Consider the following 18,648-nt stretch of genomic DNA (forward strand, 5'->3'; position numbering starts at 1 on the left):
TATCGCATACGAATTAAATCTCGGCGATACTATTCTTTACTTCTTCAACGAGTATATTTCTCTTGATGCGGAAGTTTAAATTATTAATATTGATATAGATGGACGGTTATCGCGAGTTATATAATAAAACGAATAATAGCAAAAGAGTAAAATTAAAGATTATATAAAAATACATGTGCACTCGATATCACTATTTTGCAGGGCTTTTATAGACGATGAAAGGGCATTGTTATCTTTCATGCTTTCGCGCTCAAGCACGTGGGCAAGCGTCGCTATCTCGCTCCCTCGCGACTCTGTAACTCCCACAAGAATCAGGGTCGTCGTAGATTACAATTATCCGAAAATGGCCTGGCGGAGGGGAGAGGGCGGGGTGGGCAAGACTGTAGGAACTCTCTTACAGTTACGATCGCACCAGCCAAGCGACCTTCCGGAAGTGGTACCCAACAACGACCCGAGGTAATGGTCGGCCACCCACTAAATTCTAATAAATATCAACGGGTTTACAGGAAGCCATAGGGCTCCTTCGCGAACATCCTAAGTGTTATTAATCGTCGCGCGGCTTGGCAGCGAGGCACTTTCGATTTTGAGAGTCGTTCCTTTGAGAGACGATCTACGCCGAACGCTCGCGCCATTAATATCATGTTTGCCGATGTATTTAAAGAGGATCAACTCTCGACTTTTCGTTATATCGAATACGGCAGTCGCTTTAGTTAGCAGTATCGTTAAATACTGTCTTTCAGATACGGCAAACGTATCTGAATTATATAGATACATTTACCGTCTAAATTCACATTATCGGTCGAAAGGCGAGACTGCGCATGCACATCGTTCACCGTAACGCTATTCAGATAACGTCCGACATTATTTTTGAGAGAATAGGGAGTTTTTACAATACCGTCTTTCAGATACCGTAACCCTATCTGAAAGACGGTATTGCAAAAAAACTTCCTAATAAGGTTCATGATTACCGTCGACTTTATGATTACCGTAACGAAATCTCTAATGTGAATTTAGACGGTGAACGTATCTGAATAATTCAGATGCTCACGTTTACCGTATCTGAGAGACGGTGTTGCAAAAACTCTCTCTCTCTCTCTCTCTCTCTCTCTCTCTCTCTCTCTCTCTCTCTCTCTCTCTCTCTCTCTCTCAAATAACGAAATTTCTTAACATGTTTTAATTTAACACGTTAAATTCATAAGATGTTTGACTAACTCGTGTCATAATTTCATTATACAAACGCACGCGTTACTTAATACTCATTCAAACGATAATTCTCGCGTAAACAGTACATCCACGGCCAACTGTACGCCGCACTTTTTCCTCCATTGAGGATGGCCCATTTTCCTTTCAATAATCTCGGTCTTCGTGCAATAATTTCAAGACTGCGCTAGGGAAATGTGTGTACAACCTTTCCCCGACCTCGCCGGGACTTCCTTATTACGAAAGTACGAAGCGAGTACGACGCGGTACGCTGCACCGGAATTACTACGAATGAAGTCCTTAATCTTAATAAACTTCAAGGCACCCGCCTTCCATCCGCTTTCGCCTCTCTTTTGCGCCCTCCTGCAGTTTATCCCCTGTCAGTTGCCTCAGAATTCTCTCGCGAGAGTTCTGCGGTGGTACCCCGTTCTAGATACCTGGGGAAGGGCACCGCGGACTCGAAACGGCGATATGAACATTCCGGGCGTGGAATATCCTCGCGCCGTTAATCTGTTCGGAACGACGAGGATGAAGAAGGTAAGGCTGAGGATAGAGCGACGTTATATTTTCCCGTCCGAGACGCGAATCTTCGGCGCGCGCGCGTGCGCTGCTGGGCAAAATTCTTCGTCTTAATAAACGTCAACGTACGCTCCTCTCCTTCCGGTCCCTGCACCTTTCGCTCCTATGTTCAAGTCATGGGAACTTCATAGACGCGGAATGCCACATGCATATATGTTTCTCAAAGTTGATGCTACTGAGGAAATGCTCAATAGACGTCGCTTCCAAATGAATATAAGAAATTGTGCTCTATCAGCGATTAAATGTATATTTTTTGTGGGTGGTAAAAATCAGCTTTTGCAGATTTTTTCAAAAATAAAAAGATTTTTTATAATTTTCCGTTGTTTAATATTCAAAATAATATAATTGCACGAGTGATGCGAAAATTCAATCTTTCTTAATGGTTCTTGATTGCGTTATTATTTGAAGAGAAAAGGTCGAAGTACTTCTTACTCTTTAATTGTTGTACATATCTATTAAATATCTATTTAAGAAATAATAAAGTATCAACTCTTTGAAAGCAAAATTCATATTTTTGTATGTTTTGTAATTGTATATTGCAATAAAAAATGATTATACACTGCATTTTTTAGAAAACATCGAATTGATAAGGGAAAAGAAAATACTTTATATTTTGGCAGAGTTTGAAATTGATCTTCTAATTCTTAAGATTTTGAAGACACTAGTCTATAGAAAATGTGATTTCAAATAAAAGGCATCAGTTTTATAAAATTTCAACAGAATTCAATGCTTTAATAAGTCTTTCATACTTATCAGCTTTTAGGGTTATACAAAAGTATTCTTTATACTCAAGAAAAGTACTGTTTTCGATCTTTTCTTTTTCATATTTTAGCCTTCTTGGTCACAAATAGTCTTCACTCGGATTGTTCGAGCTGAGAGTGAGTCATTGAATACTTATATAACTTCATCAATTTTTCAAACGAATATTTTTGAGATCTAAAACTTGAAGTGTATGCATAGAAAGGAAAGTTTCGAAGTTTTACGGAAAAAATCTTTTATTACTTTTTGGAATAAAAAGTTCACGATTTCAAGTGGAAAATATGCGAGAGCATTTATTGGGGAAGTGAAGAGAAAGAGTATCAATAGTATCGCGAAAATCTCTGAATAAAATTTATAATTGCTTTGAATCTCTCGCGGTGATGTGCTCGTCCGGAACATAATTAGATGTTTCTACTACCTGGTCGACGCAGCTTTCCGCAAACACGCCGCCGTTCTAATTAGGACTCTAAATGCCGGGCGCGATAACCTCCCGAGGATCGCCTCGACGGTAACAACGTTACGTGCATTCCGCGCACCGAGATATCGTGGATGCGAACTAGCGTGTAGCTCCGTACGTCGGCTCCTGTACTAAATATCATCCATCGCCCTCGAAGTCCTTCAAACTCCGTCACAGTATCCTCGTACCATTCCCGGACGTATATCCGGAGCGCGTCCGGACGCGTAATCCAATCCGATTGCTACATGCACGCCAGGAACTCTTGACGGAGTTCTGAAGCGGCCGACAATACCCGACGTTTCATCTTTCAAGAGTCCTCGCCGGTTGCCGGTGCATTAATCTCTGAAATATCCACGGATGGAATTTCCCTGACGTTTGTGGATACTACGACCCAGACATCGCAAATTACGCCGCGCCCTTTTCGAATGCGTGTTAACTCGTGGTTTCCGTCGCATTTGGCGATTAATTAAGTAAGAAAATACGCAAAGTCGATTGTTTCGATAATTAACGGATCTCTCGATTTATCGCACGGAACGTGTTATTATCGAATGTCTTAATTTTTTGTCTCGAGTTACTGCGAAATTTACCCGCTCGACGAGGACTGTTTGAGAAACGTTAAGATACTTCGCTGAACGATTTGCGACGCCCCGCATAGCTTCCCCGAGATCAACACTAATTAGCGCCCAGACTGCAAATTTCGAAGCGTTATACATTATATATCCAGCAGGAAATTTCGAAGTTTAATTCCGAAGTTTATTATATCCTTACTGCATTTATGCGAAATCGACCGTCCAACTTTCTCCCTCTCCTTCTGCCTCTTCCCCCCGGGCGTGTTATTCACGAATATCATCATTGTGAAAATTCACGGAATTTTTTCCGCCAATTCGTTTTCCGGCATTTCGGTAATATCAGATACCAAGGATAACTCGGCTCAAGTTTCGAAAATTGTTGAGAAAATCTCTACCCGGCTCTATATACGAGCACGATCGCTGAGCGCCACTGTTGCCGCCGGTGGTATGTTCCTCCGCAAGGTTCTCGGTAATACTCGACCACTCGAAGGTAACTCACCATTGGACTCTCGGATTCCAGCGTTCTGGAACGCTAGCTCGCGCACCGCGTCCACGTCCTCCGCGGTCCCGGCATTGTTTCCAAAATTGTCGAACCACGCGGCCGTATTTAACGTTCGAGCAGTGGGACCTGCTCTTAGGAATTAGATGAATCAATGACTTTATACCACCGTGAATTGAGACATAGAGATTGCAACTCTCGCATTCCTATCTAGCGCGACCGGGGATATCAGATATCCCTGTCTTATTCGTGAAACCGATCTGTTTGATACCTGAAGTTACGTTTAAGTTGAAAATTAAGTAGTCATATTTGCAACTACGCCTGGTGTCGAATATTTACTAAATATGCATTGACAAATTTGTTGACATTCGTTCAACGAAGCGTGTTAGTTGGCGAGTAAAATGTACGGAGTGCTAAATGATGGGGATGCTAAGTGATGGGAGGCGCAGAAACAATGGTGACATGCGGTCCAATTTCCCGTCGCACTCGAAGACATCCGGACCATCTGGACCTTCGGGTGCGCGCGGACCTGAAAGTATTATCGCCGAATAATATGCCAGTCGCTCGTCGGTTCGCGGCTTGTAATCCCAAAAGGGACGACTATCGGGGGCGGCTCTGTGTCTCTGTCTCTCTTTCTCTCGCTGTCTCTAACGTTCGCTTCATCCCGCTAATCCCCGGTTCGCTCACGTTAATTGAAAACTTTGCCACTCCGTCCCCCGAGCTGAGATATTAACATTCATCGTCGCGGCGCGCAGCGTCGCCTAACGCTTCATCCATTAGGAATTACACCCATTCACCCCGGTCCTCGGCCCTACGTCTCCCGCCTGCGATTCCGCGAGACTATTCCAACTCGTCATCCTTCTGCCTCCGCGACTAAAATCGTCGCGCGGCTCGCCTAACGGGCGTCGCAACTTAATCCTTTGCCGATTCAGATACGGGAGAAATTCCGTTTCTGAAAGGCGAGGAAAGAGTTCGAATCGCGTCGCGTTTTTCTGTTCTTAGAACGTGTCTTCCGGACTGCGGCGGATGCGTAATCGTTCTTGGACTACCGTCCCTTGTTTGCGTTTCCGACTATGAGATTTTTAAATTCGCGGTTTTTCCCGTTTGCCTCGATGATTAACCCGGTGTTCAGAACCGACATGCGATTTTATCAACGCTCGTTAGATCGAAACGTCGGCGTGAATGCGAATGAGGAAAAACATGGTGATGTGCTCTTTTCAGAAAATTGTGGGAAAAAATGTTGAATGTTAGGCAGAAGTTGGTTAAACGAATATTTTATATTGCAAAACGCTAGAAAAGTCGATTCTTGACACTCTTCGAAGTATTTTAACTCCTTCGTTCAAATTTAACAAATCTTCACAATATTTTCGATCTGCAAAGTTGATCGATAGTCATCTGACCTAAAAGACTGTTGGCCCTTGGAATACCTCGATAATTACACGTCAGGGTCGACAGGTAGTTATAACACAATATGCTAAGCTTTGAACCGTGGGACGCGCGTCAAAGCGGAAGCTTGATGCGCATCATGCACAGCCGTTTCCGTGGTTGCAGCAAAACCAACAATGGTAGTACAACAATGTTCCAAGTTAGAGGAAAAAATATAACATGTTTAAAAAAAATCAATTTTTTGATACACCGTACGCGCTATAAATTACGTGTCAAATTATGAATTCTTCCACAACCACGATTAATATCATGCTTCACTGAACTGTTGTCTTCATCTCGAGCGATAATATGGTGACATCGTAGTTCCGAGAAAATGTCGTACCTCATGTACCTCGTTCGTCAGTAGGCGAGTGGAAATATTTGGCTATAGTTTTTTTGCCGCGCGGAAACCCTGCTTATGTGTCGTCCTGGAAAAACAAGAATGAAAAGACTGGCAAAAGGGAGACTCTCTCGGAGTGACTGGGCGTAGGCCGAAGAGGATTAGAAAAAGGCTGGTACATTCTTAGCGCTGCATCCGTTGCACCCGCAAGATTAACTTTTAAAGTGTTTTAAAAAGCAAGCTCCGCGACAGGCCAAGGTTTATTACTCAATTTGGATGATAGATGAACCGAGAGGAAAAGAGAAAAAGCCGCGGACTTTTAGTCACGTGCGCACGAGACGCATTTTCGTCCCGGATAAGAATCCTCGCGGATTAAAATCTGTCTTGGCGGAAAGAGAAAAGAGGGATGAGACATTAAGAGAAAGCGATACTCGTATATTTGGAAAACATTGAAACTGACATAATAAACAATAAAGCATATGTCAGTTAAGTACCTATATAAAATTATATATTACATGTTCTTGCCTTAGTTCTTCTTCTATGTTAAAAATATACTCAGAAAGAATTTACTTATCTCGCTTGTTTTAAGTTTTAAGTTTTAAGTTTTGACGATGAATGTTAAATGTAAAATTAACAGTTTTGATATCTGTTACAGATTTATCTCATATATTTGTGTGTAATGTAAAAAAGAATACAAATTCACGTTCTGTACTTATTGTTAGTTAATTAGTTACGTAAATTGTTTACATCGTGAATACCGATAAATAATAGTCGAACGTAGTAGTAATAGATTTCAAAGACAAGAATCCTGTGTTATCTAACCGAGATTGAGACACGAATATTTATTCCTTATTGCTTACATTCTATTACGGCGTCGAGGAATTGTAAAAGCTTTCCTGCAAAATAAACTAAATATTTTAATTGACGTTAGAGGAGAGAGCAATTTTATGGAATGTCAAACAGAACACAGTAGCATTTCTGTTCTGCCGTGTTACGGATTTAACAGTAATTAGTCGTCCAATTAACGGAGTAGTAACGAAGTAGAAATTCATTTTGCATTCTGGTTCAGTTTCTTGACATACTCTCACTGGCATTGCATAACCGTGCCTGTATTTAAGCGCTGGAATTAAATATTCATCAAACAGTATATCGATATTTTATACAAAACAAATTAATTGAGATTTGATTGAAACACATTTGTTGGAAGATATTCGATTTTGAATTTTATTTGTATTTTATTTTTTCTTGGGCATTCTATAAAATATATATCTGTATATGAGAGAGGAAGAGAGGGAGAGAGAGAGAGAGAGAGAGAGAGAGAGAGAGAGAGAGAGAGAGAGAGAGAGGGAGAATTGAGAGAGGAATCGCGTATACAAGTGTACAGTTAATGCAGACACGACCGCGCCTGCTGCTTTAAATTAATGGAAACTACTTTCGGAGATAAATTAATATCTGCTCGGCTACGCGCTGTATTTTATGACGTAAATAACCGTCGGCGTTGGATCGGTGTCCCGCGCGACTGCTGCCGAGTAATTTATTAATTTCAAAATTTAATCTGTCGACATTTCTCATGAGTAACTCAGTCAATAACGACATTAATCTACAAGTGGCATTATAAATAAAGGAAAAACGCCATGTCTCGCAGATAAATCCGTAAAATAGCTCTAATTTGAATTTTGAATATGCCTTCGAACACTCTGAACTTTTGACCTATGACCGGATTTGCGATTATTATCGCCAAATTATTTTTAGATTTACGAGTGTATATGTATGAGATGCAATTGTGAAATTAAATTGTATGCGTTTAAATCGTTATCTTTGTTTGGCAAATTTCGCGTTTTCAATTAAATCTTTTCAACCCCCAATTTCAACCCCCAATTTCAACCCCTTGTTTACAGTATTGCAAAAGATTTCTATTAGCGACAATTTAAGTTTGAAAAAAACAATAATAGAGGAGTTGTGTACCGATTAACAAAATAATTTTTATTTCCGCAATAAGCTGAACATTGAAAAAGTTTTACAAAGATTTGACGAATATAACATTTTATGAAAAAAAAGCAAATCCAAATTTACAATAAATCTATAATGCGATTCTACTTCGCTTTGCATACACAAAATCAATGATTTGTATAATATTTTTGTAACTGAATGATTCCAATCTCGATGGATTCCGTTCCGTCGTTCGGCATCTATAATAAATTGACTGGCAATGCAACGAAACGAAGACTCGTCTGATCTACTGCTCTTTGCTCGTTTCCGTCGTTCGATGAAAATGGCGACACGATTATCGAGAAGTGTTACGGTCTGCACTCAGCAGTAATTGCCATCCATTACGGCTCGATTCATGCACAAGCGAGAAGCGCTCTCTCAAGTGGAATCTCTTTGTCTTTGTCCTGATGCACGAAGTGCATCTTTCCTGTCACGATACTAATTGCCAAATGCAGTGCCTGGCGTCTTAATTAACCAACCCAACTTAATTATCTCGCATATTAGAGAAAGAAAGAAAGAGAGAGGACGAGAGGGAGAAGGAGGGAGAAAAGGACGGTCAGACAGAGAGAGAGAGGGAGAGAGCTTTACGTACACGGTTTTCTTTATTAAGTGCCGCCGCATACGTTTTTTAAAAATAATATTGAAGAGTTACATTTAGGTCTAATAATTTTTAAATGGCAAACGATAAAAGAGTGTATTTCTCGTGACATTTTGTTTTAGAGACATCTATGAATATCACCGATTCGATTCAAATTCATTGCATATCTAATAATGGGATGAAACTATAGTGTCCCTAAAATAATACATTCTTTGTAAGTAATAAATTTCTTCTTGTTGAAGAACTATTGTGTGCGTCAGATGGAGGAGTTATTTCTATAACACTTTGAGATTTAAATTAAATAAATTAAGTCAAATTTGATTAAAGCAGTATTATTGTTTTGTTCACTTTTAATAGCGCAATATGTATCGTTAAAGGAAATCTCTGAAGTTGGTTATTTTTGACCTAACTGCACGGCCTTTTGCGGAGAGAAACACCGTTATCAGCAATCGCTAATTTGTATTTTGCATCGAATTGTTTACCTTTCAATTAGCACGCCACTCAACTCAAGATCGCTGACGTTTATTCTTAATCGATCAACGCAGATTATGAAAGAAGACGCACGTGGATTATTCGATTTATCAGAGAATGCCTTTAGAGCGAGAGAGGAGCTTCTAATTACATTTCCACTCAATGTCAATTATAGCATCAAAGATCTAGGTCATAACCCATCTATAGGAACGTCCTTTGCAGAGATTCCACTTTATGTTGTCCATATTCTGTATAATCTGATTTCCATGCCACTTGCTTTATAGTTTCGATGCGCCTTCGATCCGCCTTCGAAAGGAGGACTACAAGGTAGTCATTAAAAAAGGTGAATAGAAGGTGGGAAGAGCAGCAGAAGACAAGGTATAGTAACAATAATATCTTTATTAAATGAATACAGATTAATTTAATTCAATAAGAATGCAAAGATACATAGAACAAGATATAAAAAGATCTGATTAATCCGATTATTCGATTAAAATGAAATGCAATATGCGACAGACGTACGAAGGGAAGAAGGGAAAGAGAAGAACACATGAAGTATCTGATCGTGGAAAAATGCGATGTGGAATTCAGTAGACTATAATATGTTATGATAGGGAGAAGCGATAAGCTCGTGTGTTGGAAACGAACGGCAGGTTCGGTCGAGTAAGCGAATCTTCGTGGTAACTCTTGAAAGGGAATAACCGAGTGTGAGCGAGGCGTTAATACCGCCGACGAAGACGGGGGTTGCGAGTTAATCGATCTAAAATTCGCGGAAATCCGAATGCAGATCGCGTCGGCAGCCAACCTCGCTGAAGTATCACCTATTATTCGTACGCCAGTCAGCAATTTGATATCTCGCGCGTCATTAATTATTATACTGTGGCGAGCGTCGCCTCTGAAAGCCCCGTCTTTGCCCCGGCGCGGGCGCGCGGTGCGGCGTAAATGCCATCAGCGTTTTCGTCGTAATTTTGTTGCCGTGTCAATGGCCGCTCGCCTTTGAGCCGTTGTTAGCGATGTAGGAACTATATAGATGTCTAATGACTGCTATAAAGACTATATAATAAGATTCGCCTCCTAATACCGCCTCGTCAATAATACGCGAGCTGAGAAGCTATTATCTGTCATAATCCCAAGTGTCTGCTTGAATATTGTATCAGAGGTAAAGGAATCTACACATGCCACGAACAATGATCAATAATCGCTCTCATATTGTACAAATTTCAGGTCATGACATATATCGAGATGAATTTAATCGAACGTCTGTTATATTATATTTCTCAGATCTTTTTATTAATGTTTTCCATCGTGCCAACTTCGATGTCTCAATTAAATTGCTATTTCCCTCCGAGCAATTCTTGCGGCGGAGATAATTTCATAGATTATTCGACTATGTCCCGCTTATGATTCGGTCGCTTTGACGTGCACCGCGGATTCTAATTGAAGCAATCTCGCACTCGCAAGTTAGAGATAGCTGGCTGGCCTTCGGGAGAGACAGTCGGAGTGAGCGGGGTGGGGAGAAGGGAAGGGGGCGGGCTAAAAGCAAAGACCAAATCTAATGAGCATCGCGCGGCGGATGCGGAGCGTAGCTTTTCGCCGCGCGCGAATCGATATATGGCGAATCGACTCCACAAAGCGCTCGCTACCTCCACAAAGGTGAAGGCTATTATCAGTTAAGCGAGTTACCCGGTGCTGCGAATGCACGGACGTACGTACTGCCAGATCCCGTTCCGCGGCATGGCGTCCGTTCCATGCCACGCCGGGTTGTTAATCGCGCATTAACAGTCACTCGCATTTCACCGCTGAGCTACGGCGCGGGCGCTCCCGCTCGAGCGTGTCGGAGCGGAAAAAGGCGACATCAAGCGAATCCGCCGGCTTTAAAGACCGCCCAAATCGATTTTCGCGGTATGAGTTTAATGTGTCGTGACCATGATGTTACTGATGAATTCGAATGTCCTCATGAATTGGAAATCTTGTTTGAAACGAGAATGTAAGTGGTTTCAGTGGTATTTGCACAATTCCCTGGAATTACGATATTGCTATAAATAGACGCTAAACCGATGTATGTATTGTAAAACGTTTATTCATTTTGAATAAATCATTTCGGATCGTTTTAAATTATTTTGAAATTTGTGTAGCAAGAAACCAACGTTATATTTATCTTTATATCTATCGAGCAAAAATGGATCTAGACCAGATAAAATCGATAAAACATCTTTTTTTAAGGCTAGCAATCTGTTGAAAGAGAATATTTATATCTGCTCCTAGTATCAACAAGCCTATAAGTTGAATAATACAAGGTTTTTCCTAAATTAAGAAGAAAGAAAGAAAAACAATAAGAAATCCAATATTTTATTTTATTATTATTTTTATAACAATAAAAGCGCAGAAATGATTCTGACAAAAGATCAGTTCTATAATACATGTGATTAAGGATTAGATAGTTTGCTATGTTTGAGAACAAGAGAATTTATCAAATGGCTGACGACAGTCAAATTGTTGTCCATCGTTTCAGAACTCGTTGAACCATTCGTCGAGACAATTTAATCAGTGACGAAATAAAGATAAGAGAAGACGTGAAATAAAGGCCTATCACTATCAAGCATCATCCCCGGCGAACAATGTCAATCGATCTCAATTGCCAGTCAATCCGATCAATCTCCTCGTTACCGGTCCAAGGTCGAGGGATGGATCACTCGCCGAAAATCACGCGTAATCCGAATCGAGATACCGATGGTCCCATAAGAAAAGAAACAACATAGATCATCCATTCGACGAGGTTGAGAATAAGGGCCAAGTTCTTCAAGGAAAATCAGATTACCACTTTTTTTCCTCCTTTCTCTTTTGCCTCATCAGGTAGATGCGATCTTTGACAGCTATTCGCCGCCAGGGGAAAAAACAAAAATGTCTTCTCGGATCGGACCGGTGAAAAGCACGAATGAAGAAAGACGGACGGAAAAAGAACTGATGGGCGAAAGTCTCGGAGAAAAAAGGTGCAAAGTTTACGGGGGGAAGAAAGATACTTCTATATCTCGTCGCGACGGAACGTCCGGTCGGCCATATTACCGAGATGGAGAAGGAACATCCTTTTCACGACATCCCGCTCCCCTTTTATCTCAATCGCCACGTTCTCTCGCGCGCAAGGATGTCGAAGGTGCCGAAAAGCTATAGCCGACAAGGAGGCCGGAAAATTGAGAGGGTGAAAGGGGGTAGGAAGAGAACAAGGGTGCGCAGGCAAGTTAGTTTGGCTCTCGTACAAGGTGCTTGGCATTCCGAGCCGGATCCGCTGAAATTTAATTTCTAGATTCGCCCTCGTCGAAACCGGCCGCCGGCGTCTGCTGGCGCAGAAGCGCCGGGGGGTGAGTCACCCGAATGGAGTCCCAGAAATGAAGCGGCCAGATTGCCGGGTACTGCAAGCGTAACGCGGCATTCTCGACCGGCGCGGCGCGCCGACACGCCGACGTAAAATCTCGTTTCCGTTGCGATTGTTCAATTCATTTCGCTGGTAAGGCTATTTTCACGCGGGTTAGCTTTCATCGCCGGCACTCGCTACATTAGGCTAGTTATCGTGAAGTTCTCACTAAAATTTCACTAAAATCGGCGCGTAGGAATAGCTCATCTGTTTGAGATATTTTTATAGACTGTGTAATTGCACGTCTCAATAATTAATTATTAGTGATGAAAATGATTTCTAGCGACGTACTTAAAAGTCTTGAGTATACTATGTATCCCCTTTTATCTCTCTTCTCTCCCTCTCGATAACGGTAATAACAATCAAACTACTAATGCGTTTACTGCTACAATATCTAATAATTGCCGAATTAGTAACAATCGAGACTTAACCAAGTTTCCGAATTGCCAAATTTAACTTCACGAACAGGAATAAACTTTACAATCGAAGCCGGAACTTGCTAGCGTGAAATATGCAAGACAGCTCGCTGTACGGAATTGGCAGTGCTAATATTAACGGGCAGAACGGAGTATGGGGGTTCTGTTTAACCATGAATGAGAAGGAGAGGGGAAGGACGTCCGAGTCCCTCGATGCCTAATGTCAGGACGGAATCGCGTGTGGCTTGACGCTAATTAGATAGGCGCTCAATCGACTATGACGCCCCGTCGAATGGACGTCATGGGCACACGTCACGAAATAATAAAGCAGGAACTGCGTATTCTGTCAGTTCGCGGACGCGGGGATACTACGAGTGCACTCCGGCAAAGTGCATCAGGAATAGCAAGCCTGCTATTGTCACATTACAATAGAGCGTAATCGCCGTCGAGGGATCCGTCACGTGATATTTCGCGAGGTTGGCAAATCATCGCCATTGGCGATCATATAATAGCGCGGTATCGATCTTCTTAATGCGACGTTATCGAAGATATCGTCTCTATTGTTGATACCATCGCATTGTCAATCCTTTCTGCGAAGAGCATTAAATCCGCCTGTCAGCCTTTCTACGTTGCAGAATTTGATTAGGATTATATAGCTTCCTGCCTTCGACCAGGTTCGTTTTCGACGCACGCGAAAATAATAAGCCGAGAATCACACGCTCCGTCAATCCCTCGGCTCGCGTATTCGTCTCGATGCAATTGCACTCGAGAGCATTGTGCGAAGGGCGACGGTACTCCGTCATCGGCGGCCTGCCACTGACGTTTAATGGCCACGGCAGCGCGCGGCGGCTCGAAGTAAAAGGGGGACGTTATGAGAGGAAGGCACGTCCACGAGAGAGGAAGAAATCGTAGGCGTGGGACACCGTGCGAGAGGAAGACGAAAAGTATAAGTGGAAAAGGTGGGAAAGTTTGTGTAAGGGGCTATAGGAAAGTGGGTAAAAAGGTAGGAGGACAGGGAGAAAAGTCTATTTATTATTCTAGGGCAAATCCTGTCTGAAGAGGCATAACGAGATGGAATATACAACAGAGTATAGAAGAATAAATTTAAAAATCACTATATAAATGTAGATAGAAACAATTAACCGTGAAATTGCAATTTAATGTGCTATATGTATTATTTCTTTAATTAAAAAGCCATCAAATATGCAGAATGTTAGGATGAAAAAAGATTTAATACTTACAATTAGAGAACAAATAATATTTATTTGAATAAAAAACATCTAATTACTACGGATTAAAGATAGAAATGTTTTTCGATAACAGAGAGAGTAACACTTACTTGCATTTTCATATTAATTTAAATATCTTTTTTGCATGAATTCATTGTGTTATGTTAATTTTAAGGCAATATTCTGATATAAAATATGAATTATATGAATTATATTATCAAAATTGAAAATTGTATCTAAATCTGACATAGTTAATTTTTCGATATATTTTGATTAGACTTATTATGGATTGGACTTTATTTACTCACAAGCAATTTGGAATACTGTTTTATCTTAAATTCTTCTTTTTAATATCGTGTACTCTGCAATATAACAGCAGCTAAAGTTAAAGTTGTATTTATATAAACATTTTTTGCTATTACTGACTTGAAAGACAATTTTACAAAACATATTATTACATAGAAAACAATTATATCTGATTTAAAAGCCTTGTAATTTGGATAGCACCGATGATCACCTGAGTAAACTTTATTTTACCAGTGGCAATGTAGGATCAATGAATAAAGTACATAAGAAAAGAACGGAAGGATAATGACGAGCGAAAGACCGAGTTACAAAGTGGGTAAAGGAAACAAGGTGTGGTCGCGCGGATATACGAGTATGTATGTGCATATACTAGGAATCAGGAGAGCGAGTGGAGTATGTGTCAGCGACCAACGTCAGAGGGTGAGAGTGACAGAGAGGTCGGGGCGGGGCGGAAGGGTGTGTGTAGGGATGCGGCCTGTCGAATTCCATTCTCGCCGTCGCGAGAGGCGATCGAGTTCGCATCGCGCCGTGCTCTCGTATGCGAGCCGCGTGACCGGATGTCACGCGCAGGATCGCTTTCCCCGCGATTCCGGCTGTCAGGACGCGTCATCGTCCGGGTGACATCGAGGCAAGGTGGGGGAGGAGCGAATATGCGCGTCCTCGTCCATATCCATATCGCGTTGCAAAGCCGGTTGCATACGATTGTTTCGACGCTTCTCTCCTCTAAATTGTAAGAGAGGACGAGAGACAAACAGAGAAAGAGAGAGAGGGAGGATCAATTGTTCCGGTTACCCACGGCACGCACTTCGTCGTCTCCGACTAATTGATCCTGTCAACTCGAATGACATTGTTGACAGAACGCTTTTTTCCGCCTCAATTTAATTTACAAACAACTTGTAGGGACTAATTGTTCTAATGCTTATTTTTATACGTAAAAGGCGGAAGTAATAGAAACCAGCGTTTTTTTTATCGATTTTACTTGCGATCTCTACGTGACGATAATATACTGTGCTTGCTCTATCACACGCAAGATAGCGTCTCAATACAGAATTGCAACTTAATTAAAATAAAATATCACGTAATTACTTAAAATAATATTTTATAACGTTCTGCTAAGTAGTGTCAGTAGACTGTTCAATATTTATGTATCATTTTGCATATGTTATCTCTATATGTTAATTTTATAATTACCGCATTGGGTTCACTGCAACATTCGATTTTGATCTGCGGCAGTGTTTAATTAATATTTATTTGTCCAATATCGTTTAAACAAATAATTTCATTTGTATCATAACAGGAAAAGTTTCGCATATAAAAGCATGCGTCGCAGTCACATTTTCGTATAATGCATTGCATATTATGAAATTGCGATTCACGGTTCACCTTTTGCTTCATAAAATATTTAATAACTTATATTATTTGCATTAATGAGTGTTTTAAGTATACCGACTGATATAGCAATAATATTTATAATTTGGATAATATTGACAAATATTTAATTTATCGAATATACGATTAATATTTATACTGACGCGATTGCAACTGTCATCTGTAAATACATTTGATATCATTATCCGTACATCCGTGCATGCCGTTATTAATAATTATAATGATAATGACATTCAATTAATATTAAGGTATTAATTGTGTACGGCCGATATCTATGTCACGTACCACGGCTGGATCGAGGAGTCTCGTCGGGGCGTCCGCGCCCCCGGACCGTATTCACGATCATAAGTGTCATCAGTAAACGTCGCGACCATCGTATTAGCCCCATCAGCACCATCGATCGTTGTCAAAAGCTGAAAAAGTACCGGGGAGAAAACAAGCGATCGGGTTGAACCGTCCCAGTGTTCGCGGCTCTCGAGTTAATCGAGGGTGTCCATCAGAACCCGCGTTTTCCACTGTCGGCGACACCCGCCCGCGTCGTCGTGATATCTCGCAATTAACCCCGGCGCATATATGAATATATATATGTATGTATATATGTGCGTATGTATATATGTATATACGTGTATATATATATATATATATATGTATATATATATATATATATATATATATATATATATATATATATTTAGATATATGTATGTATGTATATGTATGTATATTCAGGAGAGGACCTCTCCTCTCAGTATCGATGGCGATTGACACCTGTCCGACACTTCGTTCGCAGGTAGCCACTCGGCAGACGAGGCTTTACGAGGGCTTTTGCGCGATCGCGGCGTCGTGTTAATAACCATGCTCCACGAATAAACCACGCACACGAGAGAGAGAGAGAGAATGCATCGGCAATTGCCCTCTCTAGCGTGCAGTTCTCTCGATACAAGAGATGCAACGTCGATACGAGAGGAAAAAAGCGTTATTGACAGTGCGAGCGAGCCGGCCCATCGCATCGAATTAACGTTTCTGTGTACCCCCACGGCGCAAGAACTAGATTTCATATTTTTTCCCCCGTCCATCGGATCGATCGACAGAGGAGAGAGAGAGCTCCAGGGCTGATAGAAACGCCAATTAATCTGTAATAGATTGCTCGGTACCAGCGCGACGCCGCGATAGAAGCTGCCTTTATCAAATAATTGCGTCCTGCCTCTTACGTCACTGATGGTTTATGGACAATGGATATCTACCTGAAAGGAAAAACATAGCGGAATGAACAATACAATTATTTTAGAGATGTATTTTATTCAATTAATCGAAATTGTTTAATAGGAAACTATATACGTATACATGTATGCTTTTATGGCTGCAGTATGATGACATAAAAGCTACAAGTCTGATTGTGAGACGAAAAAAAGTAGCGCAAATTAATTCTACGAATTGTATAAATAATTCCGACATCCAGTTATCTCCGGACCACTGTTCCATTTCAATGGCATAAACGTCACTCTAAATGAAATACGAAACACAGCGGCCGCTTTCACGGGGAAAATCGCTCTCGAGGGCTAGCGTGTCCGACAGTAAAATGACTGGACTACTTAAAATACTCGCCGCCGTTTATTGTCGCTGTCGGGCGAAGCGATTTGTTACTTCCTCCACTTGTAATTACTTTTACACTTCCTGAAAACCGAGTAACGAGGTAATACGGTAGTTTTGCCTCGCTACCTCCCGTACGCTTCCGAAAAAAAATTGTAGGGCGAGTCTTGAGAGATGCTCCATCGCGTACGTATATTTTAATTTCGATCATTATCCCTTTTTTGCATCTTCGATTAAATATCGAGTGATAAAGCTGCTCGAGGCTTTAAAATTGATAAAACGATTATTAAAGTATATATACTTGCGACTTGCGACGTGATGGTGAAAATTTTTAATTAGATCCCGTTTAAATTTGTTATGAACTATGCATAATGAGGCTCATCGGTCTTACCTGTGAAATTTTGTAATTAGTGGTCTAAATAAGTTTACATATGCCTTCGTAAAATATTACGTGCTTCAAGTTTATCTCTGCAATCTTCTTTTTCAATCCGGATGAAAGATATAGCTTGCAATTATATAATATTAACAAATCCAAAAAGTATATTCTTGATTAATTCGCTACAATTAAACAAACATGTTAAATGTACTAGATTTTTTCTTTTCTTTTTGTCTCAATTTTAATTTAATTTGTTGTGCATAAAAGAAGAATCCAGCATTTTGAGACAAGAACTTAAATATTATGTTACTTATAATTAAAACTTTTGAAATATGGTGTATGTTCCACACACATGGAATTTTTTTATTTGATTAACAAATTTCTGAAAACAGATTTTATAATTAAATATGAGATATATAAATCGTCGAATGAAATGAGGAAACTGCGATTCTCCAGAGTAGAACGATCGCGCGCGGCAATAATTACCGACGACTTCAAACGTCGCGCGTCGCATATAATTTCGCGCTGATGATACAATTCCGCCTTTCATATTCGCATTGACGATTGGCACTTACACGCTATGGATGGAACTGAAAAGGGGTCGAAAGGTGACAAGTAGCAATGGTACTGTATTCCTGCAGCGTGTGTCTAACAATAGGTTTTTGTCCCGGTTTTCTCAATACATCTCTATCTCGCGTGTCTTCAATGCTTGACGGATGGCCGACCATTTTGCAGCGAGCTGTCTTTTCTCTTCCCCCTCTCCTCTTTTTTCTGTCTTTTTCTCTTTCTATATATATATATATATATATTCTTTTCTTTCTACGCGTGTTTCCTTTTTTCGCCGAGCTTCCGTCTTTTTAAATTTTTATCTCCCTCTTGGATTCTCCCGTTCTCTTTCATCCCCCTTTTCTTTCGCGGATGCTGGGATCCTTTATATTTTTCGCGAACTACTTTCCTCCTACTTTATTAATATCGTCGTCCGCGTATATACCTCCGTGCATCGTGGGCAAAGGGCGAATTGAGCTGTACAAACGAGTAATGGCGGTG

At 40.8% G+C, this 18,648-nt stretch overlaps 1 protein-coding gene across 1 annotated transcript in view; it reads left to right on the forward strand.

The window, feature by feature from the left end:
• The window catches only part of LOC139773410 (uncharacterized), a 511,404-nt gene that overhangs the window by 164,821 nt on the left and 327,935 nt on the right, over nt 1–18,648 (forward strand). The window lies entirely within an intron of this gene.

The sequence above is a fragment of the Temnothorax nylanderi genome, unplaced genomic scaffold (genome assembly GCF_030848795.1).
Source record: "Temnothorax nylanderi isolate EJ_2023f unplaced genomic scaffold, tnyl_v1.0 TNYL_tig0061_pilon, whole genome shotgun sequence".
In the NCBI taxonomy this organism is placed as follows: Eukaryota; Metazoa; Arthropoda; class Insecta; order Hymenoptera; family Formicidae; genus Temnothorax; species Temnothorax nylanderi.